Source organism: Cariama cristata, unplaced genomic scaffold, assembly GCF_000690535.1.
Source record: "Cariama cristata isolate BGI_N322 unplaced genomic scaffold, ASM69053v1 scaffold10951, whole genome shotgun sequence".
Taxonomy (NCBI): Eukaryota; Metazoa; Chordata; class Aves; order Cariamiformes; family Cariamidae; genus Cariama; species Cariama cristata.
In genome coordinates this window covers 8,847-14,789 of record NW_009597570.1, presented here as the reverse complement: position 1 = coordinate 14,789, position 5,943 = coordinate 8,847, and positions in this window count along the sequence as shown.

Here is a 5,943-nt window from a genome sequence, read left to right as displayed (position 1 = left end):
AAGGACAAGCCTCAATCTGTACTCCAGACTTCTCTGGAGGGAATACCCTGCAAGCACCCAACCTGCTGCGCATGGTCCCAGACTGCGACACTGTCTGCATGAGCCAGCACCAGCACTCAACTCTGGATTCCCCAGAACCTCCCCAGGATTTTGTGCTGTGGAGAGCCCAATGGTCCTGCTGTCTTGCTGCCATTGCCCTCATCCTGCTCACTCTGAAGAGCCTTTAACTGCTGGTCCTGGTCCAAGATTTATGAGCTTACCCACACTGCCCTCATCCCTGCTCATCTTATCAGCTCCTTGTCATCACATTGCTGCTCTTCCTCAGCAGGTCCTGGTGGGACTCATCTCCACCCCCATGCAAGTGTAAAGCAAGAGGCATTCACTAGTTTCAGGGCAGTATTTCCAGAGAGGTGTGAGAAGCATGTGGGCTGGGTGGGTTTGTTAATGATCACTGGTACCTTACTCTCCCATCCTGATTTGACCTCAAGTACTCTACAAAAACATTCAGCAAATGCCTTTATCCTCCTATCTGCAAAGTGCTGCCTTCCCTCTACCTTGTCCCAGCATCCTACACAGAGTGTCACCTGCCAGCCAGCCCCTTTTGTTTAAAGACATTAAAGTACCCTTAAAAACAATCTCTTACATGCAGAGGAGTTGGGTCTGCCCCAAGCACTGCCATGGAGGGGGATGGAAGGTCCTTCCTCTTCTGAAGCTGTGCCACATAGCTAATATTGCTGCTCTCACCTCTTTGCCTAAGTCCCACATCCTGGAGGTGCTCAGCCTGCCACTGCTTCCTTCAGCTTGAGAAGATTTGGCATCAGGTTGAAGTCTTTTTATTATTTCTCTCTGACTGCACAGGACCCGACACGTGCTGCTTTCCCAGGCAGAAGCAGGATCTGAAGCTCCCCCATCCCTCTGCTCTTCACCCCAGCATGGCCGATGCTGTTTGCAGGATAGCACAACTCTCTCCTTTGAGGCACCGGCCTGCACACAGGGCAGGTTTCTCTACCTTTTCACGGAAAACAAACAGTACTGTGGCCTTTAGCTCTGAAATTTCCAGAGAAACAAGTGCTCCTCTGGACAGCAATGCTCACCCTACTTTCTGTAGGTAGAACTAGTGTGATGCAGCCATGGCGCCAAGACCTTGCTCTTCTGTGCAAAATACCAAGCCTTGCAAGGGTTTTCCAGCCCCAGTACGGTAGCAGAGGGTCATTACTGCTATTTTGTTAATAGGTAAATTGGTTCTTCCGAAGTTTTTACACAGCCTGATGCAGGGAGAAGCCCTCAGCAGCTGGGCATCCTTCTGGGGATTCAGCCCCATGGGCAGAGCTCAGCTCTCACAGGGTGCTGCTCACTGCGGCCCTGATCTGCAGAGAGACTGTGAACAACAGGACCATTCACTCATGATTTTTAAATCCCTGTGTACCTCTGCAGCCCTCGGTGCCTTTTAGACGGCAAAATGCTGGGACAACCCCAGCCTTCTCCCCACGCAGCAGCACAGACCCTGCTCCGGCTGGGGCTGCCGGCCATTCCCGGTGAGGAGCCAGCCCGGCAGCTGATGTAACTCCACAATTAGGACAGAGTGAAGTCAGAATTTCTGCTCCAGGCCCACCCTTTGGATATCCTGTTGACCCCCCAAGGAAGGCAGCTCCCCGCTCCCTGGGGCATCCCCACAAAGCCACAGCCCAGTGCTAGCTTTCCTCTAAAAACTGCCCCTACAAATCAAGAGGGCAATGCTGTCAGCAGCATGAACATGTTTATTAAGTGACAACAAGCCTGTTCCCTTCCAGCTCGACTTTGACTCCTTCCTTGCATCCATTTTTCAAGTTCATTAGCTTTCTCATTTCTCCCTTTGGTCTTCTCCTCCCTCTTAAAATCCCACGGTCCGGTGAAGAGACCGGCAGCAACAAGAAGCCAACTCCCGCATTTACCGCTCACCCAGGAGGAGCATCTGCTGCACGCTCACGGCACCGGCTCCTTCCAGCCCTGGGCCAGAGAAGGGCTGGTTGAGTTTCAGTGTTAGCATCAAGCTCAGACCAGGCAGGGAAAAGGAGAGACGAAGGAAATGACACCAAATGATGCCTGATGTTTTCCTAACGAGACCAATAAACTCAGCAGGCCAAGCCAAGCTGTCTGTCTGAGTCCCTGCTAAGGGACAGACAACTGGACTTTGGCCAGGACTCGGATCATAAGATTTTTAGAGCCGTTCTCTGCCCTGGTCCCAGCCCAACCAAGTCCCCATGCTCTGTTGCTCTGTCTACATCTGTCACCCACCAGCTGGACACAATCCTCATCACTGTCATTTCCATCCAGAGGTCTCCTGATACATGCCCCTGCCTGGGTGTTGGTGCCCTTCCCAAGGTACTGCTGGACACAGATGCTATCATCAGAGAGAAAATATTCCCAAGCCCTGGGCAGTCCTCAGTGCAAACAGCAGCTTTCACTGGGGATGGGATAAATGGGAGACACTTCTGATTCCATCCGTTGGAGGAATCCATCCATCATCTGCACTGCAATGCTCCACAGGTACAAATTGTCAGCACACAGAAGACATTCAATTCATTGATCTCCGAGCCCAGGCACAAGGTTATAGACGTGTTCATTAACAGTGTCTGCATTGCTGTCCTTTGGCCCCTACATGCCATGCTAGGCAGCGGCATCTCCTTTGAACAACATTCCACCGGTATCAAGCCCAGCTTAAGCTCCCCTGAAACACAAAAGAGGACAGAAGAAAGTTCATCACCAGCAGCTACACACAGGTCTAGAGAGAACAGTCCTGCTCAGCACCAAGGCTTTTGATCTGTCCTCTAACGCAGGAACACACACGCAGGGGCTGGAGCTGCCCTTTCAGCTTCCTGCGCAGGTATCACCACTTCAGCCTGGGATCCTGCTAGGGCTCAGGAGCTATGGACCTGCACCAGCGCTTAAAAGCTGCCTGCTTTGCCTTTCTTCTCAGCAAATTACAGATGATTTAGTACGTTTTGCTGAGTTTTGACAGTGATGGAGAGTAAGGTTTCGAACTGGAGTGCTCTCCGTGAAGCCGGCGCTGAGCTCAGCACAGGGCTGCGCTCCAGCCAGAAACCCTGTTCTGATTGTCACCTCTTCCCTTGCAATTGTATTCAGATATTCTGTTCTTCTTTGCCTCTTCTCCTGCACAAGCAGGACATAAAGGCTTCTACAACCTGTTAAACTATTGCCATGCTGTCAACCGAGAGAGGCCACACTGCATTTGTGAATAACGTGATCCCAATGAACAAGTAATCCATGTTATGCACAGGACCACAAGCGCCAGCTGTTGCTTGATAAAGATGGTCTGTGATCGTAGTACTGAAGAGCAGGCACAGAAGACGAGTTATGAAGCCTGAGCCCCTGCAAACCAGAGCCCAGCGAGTTCCCCTGAGCCCCTGCCCTGGAGAGGGCAGCTCCACTGCTCTGCAGAGACCCACCAACAGCACCAGCTCCTGGGCCTCAGCACCTCAAAACCCATCACAAGGGTGCAAGAGGCTTCTACCCAGGACCTTTCAGTCTCAGCCTACTGCTCAAAGACAAAATGACGTGAGAAGGGAGGTGAGGTGGGCAGAGAAATCCTTTCCAGAAGCAGTTGATGCTCACCCTGGAAAGGGCTGACGGGCGAGTCCCCGGGCTGCCAGCAGAGCATCCCCTCGCGGCCGTGGGCACACGAATGCTCCCACCAAGGCTATTTATTGTCTCTGCCATAAAAGAGTTGCAATCAAGCTGGGACAGTAAATTCTAGTTTAAATTAAACAACTCCATTTACTCACAATGAAGGCTGTTCAGAACCGAAACCCTGTCTCGGACAAGTAGTGCTTCAGAGCACAGATTTGGCTTATAGCGTTTAAAGCAGCTGTCTTCATAAAAGCTAATAAAATACAGTTGGATAATTAAAAGCTTTAATTAAAAATGCAAAGTCCAAATAGTTTCATATTAACAAGGAAACTTGTTTTGACATCTGAAATTGCTGCACAAGCTAAATTCCCATGTATTCTCTCCAGGCTATTTAGAGTTTGCTGCGTAGCTGGAAATGTCTCCTAACTCAATCCAATCACCATGTGTTGCTGGGGATGTGCACCAAAAATTGATGCTGCTTGTTTTACAACTTCACTTTTAATTATCACAGTCTGAGGCAGCAGTGGGCTTATTTGCATGCCAATCCCTGAAGGCAGCCTGGGGATGGAGCAGCTTGGCACTCCGGGGATAAAATATGTAACTCCCGGGCATGGGCTGCCAAGGTAAAATGAGAGCTGAGTGGAGAAGCAGAGCCAGGTTTGGGTGGAGGTTTCTCCAGCCCTGTCCTTAGCTGTGGCACTGGGGCATGGGGCTACACAGTGCCACCACCGTGATCCCTGCCTGCAGCCGGCAGCACCCACTACACGGGTGCTGGAAAGTGGAATTTGCTGGGGCTATGCTGGGGATGAAGGGGGAGCAGGACTGAGCCCAGACAGAGAAGATGTTTTTGCAGCTCAGCATGGGAATTGGGTCCATGGCTGGTCCCACATCTGCAACAGCTCAAGATGAGCAAGTTTTGTAGCTGTTTCTCCTTTCTTTCCATGCCAGGGTGAACTGGAAGCACATCTCTCCTACATGAAATCTTATTTCTGGCAGGACAAGTGCAGGCATGGACACAGCCAGGGACGTTCCAGGTGTGCGTGCAGTGTGCTGCCAGGAAACAGGAAAGTTCAGCCTGCAAAGAGAGGAGAAGCGATGCAGCACCCTGTCCCTGGGATTGCTGGAGGCTCACTGAAGCCCCAGTGCCTCTCATATCCTCATTTCAAAGCCCCCTGAGGCCACGCAGCCAGTGGGAAGCCTCTGCTTCAGCCACACTGTCCCCTTTGGACCCTCTACAGCATCAGATCCTCCTCTGCCAGAGCTGATGCACGGGTGCGATTTACAGCCCCTTTGCTCTAGTTAGTGTCTTGGAACAAAATACTCTTGTAACGAGTACCGGTGAAACGGCAGTTAATCCATCAGTGCACCCTTAGGATTACAGATCCATAAGGCTTAAAACCAACAGGGACTGATTTAATTGGGTAATTTGATGTTTCTCATACACAGACTAAAGAGTCTCTCTAAGCACCAGCACACACCCATCACCAGAGCAACTTTTCTTTTAGCTACGCGACCACTCGTGCACTGGCCTTTGGCAGTGGAGAAGCCACCCTGGACCTGCTAAGGGGACCTGGTTGTTACTGCCCTCGCAGTGGAAATGGGCATCTCCTGTCCAGATGCCGCCATCCAGCTTCATCTCCGATTCACTGGGTCTTGTTGGAGCATTTTATGAAATGCTAACTCTTGAATTACTGAGTCATAAGAAAGCGGATTTCTTTTTCCATTTCACATATTTTTATAGGTTAAATAAGAATAAACTTAAAACATTTGGATTTCAACAGCCAATGGCTTTGGTTTGGCCTTGTTCAGTGTTTTATTTGTCTTTTTCTCCCCAGGAAAAGTTTCAAAAATTGAAATCTGGTTTCTAGCCAACCCTTTGGTGAGCAGCAGCAGAACCGTGCGCAGATTCCCGTGCCTTGGTGCCTTTTCTTTTCCCCTACCCTGCCTTCCACTTCTGGTTTGTTTTTTTTTTGTACAGAGCACACAATAAACATTTATCCATCACAGCCCCAAGGCTGGAAGTACATGGGATGAAGGCAGTAACTTGGTATTAACGCTGGGCTTGGCCCGGTGCTGACCAGGCACCCCGGGACCTTGATGCGTTTCTCTGCTAGGTGACCACTGGCAAATGGTTTCTCCAAGCCCTGCCTCAGTTTCTCCACCTGTGAAATGGAGCAATGATGGACTCACCTCCTAAGCAAAGGGCTTTGGAAAAGCTTCTTTCTCTTTTTCTTCTGGCTCTGCTGACTTCTGGAGGGTGGAAATTTAGAGTTTCTCAGCAGTCCATGCAGCTCCACCAGTCTGCTGCCTGCAGCT